The 15,117-nt window shown below is 49.0% G+C and overlaps 1 protein-coding gene across 3 annotated transcripts in view; it reads left to right on the top strand.

Moving 5' to 3' along the window:
* SRRM3 (serine/arginine repetitive matrix 3) overlaps positions 1-15,117 on the top strand; it is a 175,553-nt gene that overhangs the window by 53,270 nt on the left and 107,166 nt on the right. For 2 of the 3 annotated variants that reach the window (XM_038375813.2, XM_043499447.1), the window contains exon 2: positions 8,199-8,326. The exons of the other annotated variant lie outside the window; for it this stretch is intronic. The gene's annotated coding sequence lies outside the window, so the exon portion shown is untranslated. The remainder of the gene's footprint in view (positions 1-8,198; positions 8,327-15,117) is intronic. 3 annotated transcript variants of the gene reach the window in all.

Genomic DNA, 15,117 nt, shown 5'->3' with positions numbered 1-15,117 from the left:
AGGGGTGGCAGGGGCTTGAACCTAGGTTTCCCACATCCAAGGTGAGTGCCCCAACTGATCGGCTCTGGGAGGGGGCTCACCCTCTGGTTTTGATCCTAAATTCCTGGTCCTGACAGACCTTCCTAGCAACAGTTATCCTAGATTCATAGATTGCAAGGCCAAAAGGGGCCATTGTGATCATCTGGTCTGACTCCCCTGTATAGCACAGGCCACAGAACTGCCCCCAAAATAATTCCTAGAGAAAATTGATACATGGCTGTGAAAAGTTTCAGTTCTGATGAACTGAATAAAAAATGTTTGATCCAAAAATTCCCCCCTCCCCAGCTTTAGAGACCAGCCATATCCCTGTATTTTGGGGGAGCTGAACCCATGGCCAAATGTATTGTGTGCTGCCTGGTGATTCAATGCCCGCTCTGTAAGTCATTCTCCTAGGGATAGGGGGCTCATTCTGGGCCAGTGCCTTTTATGGCTGCATTCTGCTGTGATTGTCGCTGGAGGTATTGCAACCATTCAGTTTTCTGTGTAGCTGCTCCCTGGCTATTTATAGCAGCATTGCATTCACGGTGGTTTTATGTTCCATTGTTTTCATGCCTGCATCTATATCTTCAGTGCAATGGTTGCTGTTATTACCTATTATTATTATTATTTATTATTACTCATGTCTGGGTTTGTTTTCCCCTATTATCCTAAACTGCCTATAAAAATCCAACAGAGCCTTTCAAACAAGAGAAGAAAAAAACACAGAAATATCAGCAAAGAATGAGCGTCGGTGACGCTGCCCCTCCTACAGCCCTAATGCAGGGCTCTGGCGGCAGAAGAAACCATTGTTAAATGATATTGCAGTAGTGCATAGAAGACCCAAGTGAAATTAGAGCCCCCATCGTGTGAGGTGCTGTATACACACACAATAAAAGACAGCCCCTGTCCCGAAGAGTGTACTGTCTATACAAATGAATGGTAGGAGAGAAAACCGAGTGGCAGTGACTAGAAATGGTGGAAACTGGAATTTCTGTCCCGCGGGAAATGGTGAGATTTCAACATTTGTTTTCATCCTCAATTGGGAAGAAAAATCAAAATCTTGGAATATTTTGTGGAATGAAACAGTCCACAAATATATTCTTATGATTTTATCATTTCCACTTTTGTTATCAAGTCAACCCACAACATTTAGATAAATTCCCACAAAAATGTTGACAACATTGCTAGGTTCCCATGAAATATTTCAGGGTAATCACACTGGCATGCCCTGACACAAAGCTGCTTCACTGGAAAATTTTCAGGCAGCTGTAGACGTGACTCACCTCAAGATCGCTCAGCAGTTCAGTGGCAGAAGCAGGACCAGACCCCAGCTCTCCAAGTTCAGTGTTTTATCCACTAAACCCCATTGGCTGTCTATGCTGATACTTGACATCAAGAGGCAAGTCCATCCCTGGGGTGATCCCTGGATGTCATTAGAGTTACACCGGGGGGGGGATTTGGCCCCCACCCACAAGCATGGTTATTGGATGGCCCGGGGGGTGTGAGCTGGTTATTTCAGTCCTGTTTCCACTGGGCAGTTTGTAGATTGATAGATATGAAGGCCAGGAGGGACCATTATGATTACTTAGGCTGTCTTCCTGCATAACACAGACCATGGACCTCCACCCAGCGACCCCTGCAGTGGGAGGGGAGCGGGCGAGGTGGCTGCACATCAGGGCTGAGATGCAGTGGCCTGGTTTGCTGCTGGGGGAGAAACATGGGCTGTGTCTGCCCAGGTCCAACCAGTGTAATACACCCAGTTTCATTGCCGGTAGGAAAAACCTCCCATCGGTTAAGAATACCCGCTCTCCCGCCCGTCACCTCTAGTGCCTGGACAGCAAGGGAGAGGACAAAGGGCCAGAGCCTCAGACGCTGTGAATCGACATAGCTCCATTGAAATAAACATCTCCATTGAAGTCATAGGAGCTATGCGGACTTACACCACTGAGGATCTGGCCTGTCTGAGGGTTATAGCCCTTAAGGTATATCCACATTGCAGTGTAAGCCCAAGGCTTGAATTCAGGCTCAAGCAAACCTCCCTTACATATACACACAAATTGCACTAATGGAGGACTCAGACCCAGGGTTCAAGCTCTATTACTCTGCAGTGTAGACATAGCTGCACTGGACTCGGGCTATTGGAGTCCTCCAAAGGGATCCCACAGGCCGACTTTCTTTGTCCTCTGGATAGTCAAGTTTGGTGGACAGTCAGGTTTTCCCAAACTGCTCCATGAACAAAGGGCTAGAGCGGCCACCTTTTGGGAGGGCACTAAGAAGTCTGGGAGATGGGTGGCTGGACTCGGGCTTGCATAATGCAATGTAGATGCTGGAGCCTTAGGCGGGGACCCAGGGTTCAACAATTCCTAACTGAGTGTAGATGCTTAAACTCTTATGTTAACAAGCCCAGGGTCTGCTAACTTGCCTTCTACCAACCCTGGGCTTACACTGCAGTGACACCTGAGACTGGCCTATGTCAGCTGACTCAGGCTATGGGGCTGTTTAATTGCAGTGTAGACATTCAGGGTCAGGCTGGAGTCTGGGCTCTGGCACCCCCCACGGGATCCCAGAGCTCAGGCTCCAACCTGAGCTTGAATATCTACACAGCAATATTAGAGCCCCGTGAGCCCAAGTCAGCTTATATAGGTCAACCGTGGGTGTTTGATTGCAGTGTAGACGTACCCTCAGAGACCTAGGCAAACCCTGGCAAGCATCAAATCAAACTCTGTATAAAAGCCGACTCATACATAAGTGTGTGTGTGTGTGTGTGTGTGTGTGTGTAATACCCCTGCTCCCAGGTTCTTCAGACTCCTGGCAATGTCACATCATCTCCCGAACTCTCCCTTGCCTTCCAGCCGAGTGACAGTTGCATTCTGCAAGTGCTGTGCGATCCAGATGTTGATGAACATCTGAACTGGCTTTAGGACTGGCTGCCCTAAATGTTAATCAGTGTGATTTGGTACACTTGGCTGCTCTCCTAAGCTGTGGTGGGCTTTCTGTTTAAAGGAGGGTGGGTCTGTGTTTGGAATTAGCTGCCACACTGATTTGCTAATGGGATCCGGGCGCATGACTTCCTGGAACTGGTTTTTGACGCTCCCTCTGTCGTGGGTTTTTAAGGAGACTGGGTAATGAGGTGAGATTTCCCAGTGATTTAGTGCATGACTGGCCTCTTACCTACAGAGACGTGGTGATTTTATTTGAAAAACTGGCAGTTTTAGGAAGGATCCAGGGGTTAAAACTATATATGCTAATGAGATGGAGGAGGTAATAAATTAGTGCAGGCTTAGAAATTGGTACAGTGCAGTGTCCGCTCATCAACCCGTTCCTGACTGCCGGCTCCCCCACCCCCTGCTCTTCCAGTCTTGGGCTCTGCCATGACACCTCAGTCCCAACCCAACCCACAGCCCTGCTAGCCCATTCCTGGCCTCTGCACATACACACAGTTCTGCCAACGCCCCTCGACCCTCCACTGCATCCCCCCACTACCGCAGCTCCACTCGAGCAGAGGCTGCCAGCTCTCATGCTATGCACAAAGAGGGAATGAAGCACAAGCCACCAATCTCCTGTCCCCTCCGGCGATCTAGGGCAGCGTTTGGATCCCGGCCTGCCCAACTAAAAGCCCGGTGTCTTGGCCCACGGAGCCATCCAAACATGTTGATCAGAGAAAGCGAGTCCCTGATTAAAAGCCCATTCAATTGCAGGAATGACCCACCAGCGCAGCCCTGAGCGATCTCCATTCTCCCTGCTATAAGGCAGGGATCCACCAGCCCCCCCGGCTCGTGCTGCAGTGTGGAAGGTGGTGCCTGTCGAGGAGAGCCTGCCCCCCTGACCCCGTCCATCTCTTCTCCTGTCAGGTTCCCAAGGCGTTTCGACCATCTCTCTTGCTTACACCTGCCAGTTGCTCCAACTGCAGCCGTTGTATCTGGATGTCTGGTGTTGCTGGAAGGTTGAAAGCCATCTGGGTCCCAGAGGAGAGTACAGCATGGGCAATTCGCCCTGTCACTGCATGACATAATCTGACTGGCGCTAAACCAGCTCCGGATGCATTGCTGAGCTGGAAGGATCTACTCCTTCCAAGCAAGGAGCAATCGTTTGGCTCCGCTTTCCCCTTGGGCTAGATTAGCCAAGATGGATTAAATTAGAGACACTGTCCACAGCACAGGCAAGTGCCCCAGATAGTGGGTCTAGGCCAGGTGTGCCGTCTGCGTCTGTGCAGCTTTGCTGGTTCTGTTGCCCTTGGACTTTCTGTGCAAGGACTTGCAAAGGGGGTGGAGAGAGAGGGATGCTTGCAGAGCTCCTCGGGTGATGGGCCAGTGGTTAGGAGTCTAGCTGTGGGCTTGGGAAACCCGCGCTTGATTCCTTGCTCTGCCACAGATTTCCTGTGTGTCTTTAGTGTCTCTGGGCCTCAGTTTGCCAACTGTGAGAAGGGGATAACTATTCTTCTTTACTTCACTGGTCTGCTGGGGGGGAAAGGGGGCCACGTGAGTGCCATAGGTAGGTGGAAAGGGGATGTATGTTTCTTCCTCCTTTACTGGGTTTGGAGTTGTCCCTCCAAAACTGATAGCTCCTTGTGGATCTCACGTGACGGGGAATTTTGCACTTGGGTCCCAACCTTTATGAAGTGGGAAAGTGCCTGTGGGGGACCGATAACATTCAGATTGGGTCAGAAGTGCTGCACCATTCCTAAAACTGGCAGCTGCATGTCGTGGCATGGGAGTGGCTTTCTGTATCTAGCTGTGTATACTGTGCCCATCATCCTGGTGTCCGAGAGATACGGCACACAGGTTAGCTGCCTTGGGCGCCCCGATCGGTGGGGACAGTCAGGCACCCAGACCTCTGGATGAACTAAAGCGTGTCTACAAGTACCGCTGGTGCAGGACTGTGTCTGCAGCTATTTCTGCCCGCTGCGCGCAAGCACGGACAGAGAGGCCCCCCTGAAAATCTGGCCCCAACAGAGTGCACTGGGGCCTTTTGTGGCAGAAGATATAAACACACAACACTGCTCTACCCAGCGGTCGAACATGAGGAAATGGAGCCCTGTCTTCATCAGCAACCATGGGACGGCATTTGATGGGCAGTGGGGTCCTGGGGCATGCAGGAGAACAGAGACCCCTTTGAATGGCTTTGTCCTTTCGGATCCACAGACTGTGAAAGAGAAGGGGTCCTCAATCGAGAAGACAGAGAGACAATATAACCTGGAAATCCTGGTGTTCAAAGCTCCCCCTTTTCTGCAGTGACTCGGCACTGATACCTTCTTGCAGATCGCATGGTTGTACACTCCATCTGCAGGTGTAGCTGTTCCCTGCCACGCACTGTATGCAGAGGCAGGAGAGCATGGGCTGCAGTAGGAACAGTCTATAAATGGGTTTGCACCCTGCTCTAGCCTACAGAGCAGAGTATAGCAAGTCAGGATTCCTGGGGCCAGTGTCTCCATGACCCTGTGCCTGGCACAGTTGCAATCCACAGGCTTTATCCTGCAGCATTTGATCTTTTTTGGATCCGAAGGGAGGGAGAGGAGCAGCTGGGATCTGACGTGGATTTTGATTGAATCCTCTGTGACTGCATACGTGCAGAAGGCAAAGCAGGGCAATCCAGCTAGAAGGGCCCAGGAACCACCTGAGGGAAGTGTGGCAGCTCACGGACATGCTCGGTAGCTGGTTCTGAAGCTTTCATTTAGAGGCAGCTGCCAGTCACCCTCCCAGAGCGGAGCCAATCGGAGCTCAGGAGTGAGGGGACGGGTATAAATGCAAGAATTAAAGACAACTCTGCGGACCCACTGGCTGTTCCATGTGGGACTGAGAAACTATCTGCCCTGAGGGCGGGGTCCCAATACCTGAACCCCTTTGGATACAGGCTACAGATTCAGCTTATCAGCTGCCGAGCAGACCAGTCAGCTGTTAACCCAAAGGCAGGAATGCTGCTGTGAAGAATTCCAGACTCCAGTTTGCTGCCAAGGCGCTGGAGGGTTTGGAAAAGACCGGGGATAATGCCATTCTTTCCAGGCTTGAAAGAATCCTGGTGACACCCACTACATATTGTAACTACACTACAGGGACTGAGAAATCATCGCTGAGAGAAGATCAAAGGGCAGTGTATGTGTGCCAAAGGAGGGAAATTGTGTAGAAATGCTGCATTTAAATATACCCCACAGCAACGAAGTGGGGATGTGTGTATAGCAAACACCAGTAGATAGCTACCTAACAGCTTTTGGTTAAGAAGTTATTCATTAGTATCTCTTGGAAGCTGGCTGGGAACTATTAACTGCTCCATTCAGGGCTTTACGTACAATACCCCTTAAACTGTAACTTTGTGCAATGTTGTTGTTTTTTTGCAAAGTCTGGATAAGACAGAGCTCTGGCCTCTTCAGCAAGCAGTTCAGCGGAGGTGCAGGAAAAGGGGCATGTAGAAGAGTTAGATGTAATATGACCTCAGCACTCCATACCCCATTACACCCTCATTCACAACCATGCAAAGTGGGGGCAAATGCTACCATTCTGATCCGGTAGAGTTTTACATCCACGTTGTTCTCACATGGCACTGATGTCAACGACCACCTAAAATAGAGAGTCCTGGCTTTGTCCCTGATTCACAGGGTGACCTTGGATATGTGGCTAAACCTGCCTGTGCCTCAGTTTCCCCCTCTGTAAAATGGAGATAATGTGTACTGGCCTGATTCACAGGGGTTAGTGGGCAGTTTGGTGCATAGAGATCTTGCTATGGAAGGTGTTAGTAAGCCCTGCTAGTGTAGGTATAAGGGAGGGTACCTGCTGCTTTTCATACTGACATTCCCATCAGAGAAGAGCCAGTAATAAAAACGCAGTCTGCTGGGCAGCTGTTCAAGGGTTAGCTGGTGAATCCATTATTCCCATTGGTATGCAGGGTTTTTATCAAGATTTTTATTGAGAGGCTTGCAATACTGGGGGCTTTTCTTAAAGCCCCAGCCCCTGGAGTCAGGGGATTACATGGGAATCTCAGGTGTCAGTAAAAAAAAAAAAAAAAGTTTTTTAGCCTTCATGGTTGAAGGAAAAAGCTTGAAACCATGACCACTTTCAAGTCATGGGTTTTATGTGTCTAAAGAAACATAAAAAGAAACCCATTGTTTGCAGTTTCTTAAAAATCTCATGATTTTTAAGTCAATTTCATGATTTTGGGGGGCTTGACTCATGATTTTTTGGATACTTGGGGTTGGCAGTGCTGGGTTGCACGGCAATCCTATTGTTTCCAGTGGGACTGCTTACATGAGTAGGGGCTCAGCAATGTGATCGAATGGTATCCAAGCTAGCCCAAAATAAACAAACCAGAGGTGCAAACAGAGCCTGTAGCTTAATGGCTGCCCATGGGCTATGATAAACAGACTAGCCCATTGGACTCTGAGGCTTGTTCGGACTTCTAAATGGATCCATTTCCCGTGACACATTCACACCCATGCATGTGGTAGAACTTTGGCCTCCCCACACTAAAAATTAATCTGTGCAATTTTCAGATGATAAATTTTAAAAAAGTTGGTGGCTTTGGAGAAAAACAGCTGATCTTGGTTTAGGGAGGCCTCGTTTGCAACACAGACACCTGGCAGAAGACAAGGCTGGGCTAATGAACAAGTCATCCGATGTAGTTATAGCTGGGGTGGAAATCTCCTGCTATGATTAATGCTGCTGCTTGGGATTCAAAACACGTTTAACCCACTGTGAAACTGACAACTAAGAAAGCTCTCCTCCGCTGGGGCTGGGTGGAAGGGGAGGGGAGGGTCTGACTCCTAATCTAGAAGATGAGGATTACCTGTAACTGGCAGAAATGGGATGACACGCTATATTGCTATCTCATGGCCTTTCCTTCCAGAAGCTGCAATGAGATGTTGGCTTCTAGGGTGTGCTATAGGGGAGTGGGCCTTTAAGGGATGAGCTTCCCAGCCAGAGAGGCTGGACGAGATGCCTTGAGGCTCTGGTTGTTAGGCACAGCTGGTTGTAAATGGACGCAGAATAAAGCAGATCTCTGGCAAGTGCCAACAGGATGGTGTGATCCCTGAGCATCACATGGGCCTTGCTTCTACCTTCTAATCATCGGCAGGTGGCTGCGCTGGGGAAAGGGCTGGCCGCTGACATGGAGAACAGGCAATGGGAGGGTGATGGGTGAGACTTCCAGCCGCTTTGGAATTAACGGGATTCTCCTCCCTGCCTTTCTCCCAGGCGTTGAAGCAGCAGAGCTGGAGCAGTTGGGCTTCCATAGGAGAAGTTTTCTGCAGGCAAGAAGCCCCTGAACTGAGCTAGCTAGGACTGGAGCCGTGCAGCGGCCGATGGACCGTGCCCTCTGAGAGGTGAGCCTGGGTCGGAGCGACCGTAGGGCCAGTGTGTTGTTGTTGCTTACCAGGGTGGTTCTTTGGGGTGTGCTCAGAGTTGGGGACACCATGAGAACAGCTGATCAGGCTCTTCGTGGCCATGAGCATGTCTACTTGCATGGTCTCCTCTCTGCCCCCATGTGTCCCCGCCTCCTGCTGTCAGGTGGCTTCCACTCCAACCAGCCATCTGCTGATAGCTGATTCGTTGCAGCAGCCGCACAAGGAGCAAAATCCTGGCTGCACTGAAGTCAAGTGAAGTTTAGCCCCTGACACCAATGGGGCCCAGGTTTCTGGAGAGGTCTATCTCCCCTGCCCCTTGTAAAACACTGATCAGAACTCAGCCAGAAGCAGGAATGGAGAAAGGTGGGCTTGTGATCGAAGTGCTAGACTGGGCCTCTGGAGATGTAGGGTCACTCCGGCTCTGGCATGCACTCCTGGTGTGACCTCAGGCATGTCGCTTAGTCTCCCCATTCCTGTTTGTAAAAGGGGGTAATAATCCTCCCTGTGTTAATTGAGAGTGTAAATTCTTTGGGGCAGGGAGAGTTTCAATGCATACGTACAACACCTAGCACTGCAGGGAGCTGCGCTTGCTTAGGGATATTGAGTTGGTACGATAAGGTGAGGAATGATGATATCCTGTCAACACTTCATTCCTCACTGGGTCCCCCGTCCCCTGCAACGTCTCATGACCCTGTGCTGCACTGTGCCATGGAGCTGTGCTGTTCTGTACATCTCACTTAACACTGTTTTGCCCCCCCATCACGGTCTTGCTGAATCTCAAATCCAGGCAGGGCCTGGCTCAGCAGTAAATATCCTCTTTGAGCAGATTTACTGTCCTATTGATCCATTTTTTTCATTCGAGTAGGTTATCTGGCATTGTGAATAAGGAATGGCTCTACTGTCCTCTCCCAAGGCTGGAGAGAAATATGGCTTCAGACTAGGGCATTCCTGACTGCCGCTTTCCAGGGCTGCAGCTAGGGGTTTCAGTGACACTGAATTTGAGTTCTGGTGGAACGAGTTGAATCGGAAATGCCCCTGGGAGTCAGAAAAGGTGCAGTGCCTAGGTGGAAGGGAATGGGGCCGGGGGCCAAGGTATGACTGGACAGGGCTTGGAGCAATGGAGGGACAGAACTGGCTGGGGAAATGGTGAAAAACATGAGTTTTTGAGATTTTGAAATATTTCCCCATTCTGAATCACGATGAAACATCAAAATCTCAACATTTTCAGGCACTGGTACCCTGAAATAAACTGCATCGGGTCAGTCAGATCATTTGGTCTTGATAATGTCGAACTGTTTTGTTCTGATTTCGACCTTCAAAGTGTTTTTTAAACTTTTAAAAAAGTATCAATTCCCTAACATTTCCAACCAAAAGTGAAACGTTTTGTTTAAAAAACGGTCAAAATGTTTCAATCCTTTCAGACTGTTTCCTTTTTTAAAAAAATATTTTTGAATTGATAAGTTTATGGAGGGCATGACATGAGATTGCCTACAATGGGATATCTGTGACTGCAAGCAGCAAATATCTCCAATGGCTGGAGATGAGACACTAGGTGGGGAGGGCTCTGAGTTACTACAGAGGATTCTTTCCCAGGTGTCTGGCTGGTGGGTCTTGCCCACATGTCAGGATCTCACTGATCATCATATTTGGGGTCGGGAAGGAATTTTCCCCCCAGGTCAGATTGGCAGAGACCCTGATGGTTTTTCGCCTTCCTCTGCAGCAAGGGGGTTGGATCACTTGCTGATTTAAACTAGTGTAAATGGTGAGTTTTCTGGAACTTGAAGACTTTAAACCATGATTTGAGGATTCCGTAACCCAGCCAGAGGTTGGGGGTCTATCACAGGAGCAGGTGGGTGAGGTTCTGTGGCCTGCGATGTGTAGGAGATCAGACGAGATGATCGTGATGGTCCTTCTGACCTTAAAGTCTAGGAGTCTATTTGTCAAAACCGATCCTTTTCCATGAACAGTTTCAACCCCTCGGCATCCCCCAACGAAAAACTGGGTAGTCTGAAAATTCCTGACCCGCTCTAATTCTCCCCTCCACTGCTAAAGCCCCAGGCAGAATTCCCCCAGGTGGAGGCACTGCATATGCCAACCAGAAGCAGCCCTACGTTGCCAGCTGCCATTGTAAACCTTGGCACATGGGGCAAGCTAGCGTGGGAGGGGTATCTCCAGAGTCCCATAGGCAGCTCTTGGGGGACGACTGCAACTTAGAGCAACCCCTGGCTATTCTAATTGATGCCGCACCCGGAGAAACCCAGATTGGGGGGTGGGGGGCGGCACAATAAGGGGGGGCCTTTGAAACACACTCTGCCCCTTTTGTGCTGTACCTCTGGGAGTCTCAGCTCAAGTATCTCATCAAATGCTGCAGGATTCCCCTCTGCTCCCTGGAGCCAAAGATTTTAAGGCCGGAAGGGACCGTTCTGATCATCTGTTCTGACTGGCTACAGAACAGCAGCTGGAGAATTTCAGGCAGCAGTGACAGTGGTTACAACGGTGATCCCCAGTCAAGGATGAGGCCCCACTGTCCTATGACAGACAGCGCAGACAGATAACACAGAAGACAGTCCTTGCCCAGGAGAGCTTGGTGCCAAGGGGTCCAGAAAGGTTGGGCTGGAAGGGACCGCAAGAGATCATCTAATTCCTTCCCCTGCACGCAGGATGAAGTATATGATCAGACAAATGGGGAAGGGGTGAATGGGAAGATGTGGTAACAAAGTGAACAGAGTTTAGCAGAAAAACAGACGTCTCCTTGATACTTTATATATAAACCTAAACCAGTCCTGCACAGCCTCAATTATCTGAGCATAATTCCCTCTTATCTGAAACAGGATCATGCCTGCCCACGTCTGTTAATTGCATTGAACGTTTCCTCAATTGTCCAACACCTCCGTTATCCAGAGTTGTCCACTGGGGCATCTGGGCAATCAAAGCAGTGCTGCGTTCATGCACAGATGAGCCCTTGCACAGAGCTACCCTGCCAGCATGAAAACAAACAACTGTGCAGATTTGCCAACGAATGGTTATCACAGTGATCCTGCAGGAAGGGTCTTCCTAGATGTCTCTGGCTGGCTGCTACGTGGATAAATGCTGCCCCGTAACCAGATAGACACATAATCTATTCTGACACCGCTAGTCCAGTGCTTGAATATGTATGCTCTTGCAACTGACAGTCCTGTCCCCATAAATGCTCTGTGACAACCTGTTTGGCAGAATTCTCCTAAATCCCAAACACCAGCTTCTGGATGAAATACACCTAAATGCTCCGTCAGATCTTGTGCACCCACAATGTCCTTTGGCCAAAACCTTGCAGTTTTCTCCTACATTTCCTCAAACCCTCTCTGAAAAATCCCCAACCTGTCTACCCCCTCCCCCAAGCCACATTAGAAATTCCTTCAGATCTTGTTGGAGTGTTACTCATTCTGCCTACCAAAGTACTCCACGAAAGCGCTTTCAGTTCACATCTCCCCCAAACTGCCTTATAATAATGCAGCTTCCATACTCAGCCATTATTAGAAGTGAAGGCATAGGATATTTTTATAATGTTCAGATTACAACCCTTTTACTTATATTGGGAAGCACTTACTAAAGTGATTTGCATCTATCTATCTATCTATCTATCTATCTATCTATCTATCTATCTATCTATCTATCTATCTATCTATCTATCTATCCCCATGTGTCCCTAGCTAGCAAGATCACCCTATATTTCCCCCTCCATCTATCTATCTGGTTATCCCCGTATGTCCCCATCTAGCTAGCTAGTATGAAAAATATTATGGATATATAATATGAATTATTTTACTGCTCTAAATCTCCGTGTCCTGTTCTCTCACTGTTTGTGGTAAATAATAACATAATATTCAGGAGTTCTTTGGGCAGGGGCAGTAATAGGGAGTAGCATCAATATTTCATAATCAGATTTCAAAGCATGTTACCAAGTGGGTATGTAGCCTTATGCTTGACATGAGGATTAATTCAGGGAAGTCCGAAGGCCTGTGTTTTGCAGGAGGCCAGATTAGATGATCTGGCTTCAGAATCTGAGTTATTCTTATTTTACTGATGAGATAACTGAGGCTCAGAGAGGGGAAGTGACCAGGCCAAGGTGCCACAGTGAGTCAGGGCATGGCCAGGACTGCATTCCACGTCTCTTGAATCCTAGTCCCTTCCTCGTTTTTACTTGTATTCCAGCAGTAAGCAGAGGCTTCAGCTGAGACTGGGGCCCCCCGGCGGTAGGGGCTGTATGTAAACCTCGTGAGAAACAATCTCTGCCCTGCGGAGCTTGCAGTCTAAAAAAACAAGGCGGGTGCAGGGTGGGAGAAAGCAAGTGCTACTAACCCCATGTTACCAATGGAAATGTAAGTAATAACATTTTCAAATGCCTTGAAATGACCGAGGCGCCTAAGTGCCGTTTTCAAAAATGAGCTGAAGTCACATTGAAAGTCAATAGGACTTAGCCTCCTGGGGGCCAGATTTTTAAAGGTACTTAGGTGCCTAAAGATGCAGATAGTCTCTTAGTGGCGTATTCAAACCCCCTCCCCCCCCCGGGCACCTAACTCCCCTTGAAATCTTTTGCAAATGGGACTTAGGCTCCTAAATCACTTGGGGCCAAATTTTCAAGAGCACCCAAGTGATTTGCCCAGGGTCCCAGAGGAATCTTTGGCCAAGTCCCCAACGGAATCTGTATTTCCTGAATCCCCGTCCAGTGCACAGAATGCACGAATACCCTGCCCCCTTCCTGGGCAGAAACTTTGCCACAGAAAATACTGATTTGACAAGTTCATGAGTACACATCGAGCTCAAATTTCATAGGAACCCATTGAAGCATTTTGAACAATAAAGTGAGGAATATGGATTCAGTTGAGGGCTTGGCCAGAGAGTCCTTTACGCAAGTCACTTAGAGTAAGATTGTCAAAAACTCCTAAGTAATTTAGGAGCCTACATCCTATTTTCAAAAGGTTTTAATGGTAGTTAGGTGCCACAGGGCTTTTGAAACCCCACTGGGCATCTGTTTGGCTCTTCACAATATACTTAAAAGTCAAAACACCCCCCTATTCTCTGCCTGTGGCACACAACTGTTTAGTCTCTGGAGGGCCACTGTAGGGAGACTTGACATGATTTGATTTTTATTTACCTTTTTATGTAGACGGATAATATCAATGTTTCTTTTAAGCACATATCTTTATTTTTATCACTTTACATTTTCCCAGTTGCAGGAACTTATGGGGGATCAGACATTGGGGGCAGAGAGACCTGTTAATGGCAGTAGATGTTAAGATTCCGAAAGCTGACGCTTTATGACCATTAAAATGTAAATTGTGAACATTGCCTGTCAAAATATACAAAGTAAATATCCTTAAATCAAAGCGGGATACGTTCTCAAGCCGATTTTTCTTTACTTTGTAAATTGCGATGATTATTGATGGAAATATTTTGTCCTGGGTTTGTGTGTGTAGGGTAAAATTGACATTTACTGATAACCATCTAATCCTTCCAAGCCTCAATATAGACTATTGGGTTGAAATGCAAGCCTAGCTGGGCTGGGCTTAGTGGCCTGTGATATACAGGAGGTCAGACCAGATGATCTGATGGATCCTTCTGGCCTTCTCCCACATGGAAATTCTGAATTTTGGCTGGCGCTGCTGCCTAGATCTGTCCCTCCCCCTCTGCACCGGTGTAAAGAAACCCAGCAAATGCAGCGGGGCGGTGTGTGGGGGGGACGGGGGGGCAGCATGTGTAGTGAAGGCGGAGAGTTAGGCTGTGTGTGAGTGCATGAAACCCTGTGGGCAGGCATGTGGTGTAACAGATCTTCAGGGCATTTCTCATTTCATTTTGAGAGCGTGCTCAGATAATGGACAGGCAATAAATACAGCTGCCTGCCCTGCCGAGGCTGCCAGCTGATAGCAGTGCAATAAAAACAAAGCCTTGTAATTAAGTAATCAGAGGAGGCTGGGAAGGCAGGGGACAAGTGACTGTGGGGGGCAGCCTATTGCAGAGGGAGATCTGGGGATATTCCACAGGCTCTGAGGGTCTCTTATCAAGATGGGGCCTCTCCTGGTGTCTCTGTGCCAGGGCCTCGCTGGGCTGTGGTAGAGACAGCCCTGCTGTCTGTGGTGCAGGAGGCAGGCTCTTTAGTGGGGTTGGCCGGCTGCTCCAGAGCAAAGCTGCTCTCCGCTCGCTTGCGGCTGTGAATGAAGAGCGCTATCGGGGGATTGGGATTGTTGGAAGGTTGCAGCTATTGCACCGCATGGTGGATTAAGGGCCCCATTGTGTCTGTGCAGCACTGGCCTGCACTGGGAGCGGTGCAGGGCTGTGCCGCCCCAGGGAGAGCTCTGGGAGGCGTTGTGCCCTCAGGCCGCCCGATGGGCCACGCAATCGTCCTCCCTGCCCCCTGTGGGGTAGCTGGCACCGCTAGTTGGCAGGCCCCATGCTCAGGAGAGCAGAGGAATTGTGATGACCCATTTATCCTTCTCTGATTTACCCCTGCCTCTGAACGACCCCTAACTAACTGCCCCGCCGCCCATTTCAAGCCAGATTCTGCTCCCACTGATTCAATGAGGGCTCCTGGAAGGGAGTTTAAAGTTCAAGCCTTTGGTTACTTTGATTTCCCAAGCAGCCCTCTTTCCCCAGCATTGTTTACAGGCCAGTTACTGAGCTGGGCAAAGCCAGAAACTGGGTTCCGTCGGGATCCAGGTGATGTTTTCTTTCAGTTCCAGGTCCGGTGGATTCCCTCCTTGCTGAGCTTCTCTCCGTTCCATGCACTGAACAGA

This window comes from Dermochelys coriacea, chromosome 17 (assembly GCF_009764565.3).
Source record: "Dermochelys coriacea isolate rDerCor1 chromosome 17, rDerCor1.pri.v4, whole genome shotgun sequence".
Taxonomy (NCBI): Eukaryota; Metazoa; Chordata; order Testudines; family Dermochelyidae; genus Dermochelys; species Dermochelys coriacea.
The sequence above is the reverse complement of the archived record's forward strand: the minus strand, read 5'-3'. Positions and strand labels throughout refer to the sequence as shown.